Consider the following 698-nt stretch of genomic DNA (forward strand, 5'->3'; position numbering starts at 1 on the left):
ATAACTCATCCAATCACAATACACGGCAATATCAGTTTCAAAATTTGGCACTGCGCATGACCACGTCGGAATCGGGACCTGGGTAGTTTTACGTGTTTTTACTCGCGCCTCGAGTCCTATTGCAGCAAAACAAACCAACTCCATCGAGTCCCAAGTCCGACCCCGCAGCCCTGTTCAACATCATTCTAAAGCAGGGGTTCCCAACCGTTTTGCGACCTCGTACCACTTGGACGCTCTGCACTGCCACGCGTACCACTTCTCGCAGAACAACTAATTTGATCGAATCGTATTTTATTCAGAAGAATATTGTCCCATTTTTAGCTTACAACTAGCATTATGATAATGCTATATGTAGCTGAAGCTATAAAACAGTAGATGACATTTATCAAGAGAAACCAAATTAATCTATTTCTATATTTGACATAATTAACACAGCGTTGTATGGGGTTTGAAACAACTGTGCACAATTGACATGACCTGTATTTTGAAAATCGTATTGTTACGAAACAACAGAAATAGTTGTACCACTAGTGGTACGCGTACCACAGGTTGGGAGCCCCTGTTCTAAAGCCTTTTAAATCTGGAAGATATCGGAAAAACTCCGTTTAACTTCAGTTATGAAAACCTGCTTTTCTTGGCTTTTATACTCTTTTAAATGAGCCATTATTAAAAAAAATCTAAACAACTGACAATTTACG

The sequence above is a fragment of the Ascidiella aspersa genome, chromosome 8 (assembly GCF_963924565.1).
Source record: "Ascidiella aspersa chromosome 8, kaAscAspe10.2, whole genome shotgun sequence".
Classification (NCBI taxonomy): domain Eukaryota; kingdom Metazoa; phylum Chordata; class Ascidiacea; order Phlebobranchia; family Ascidiidae; genus Ascidiella; species Ascidiella aspersa.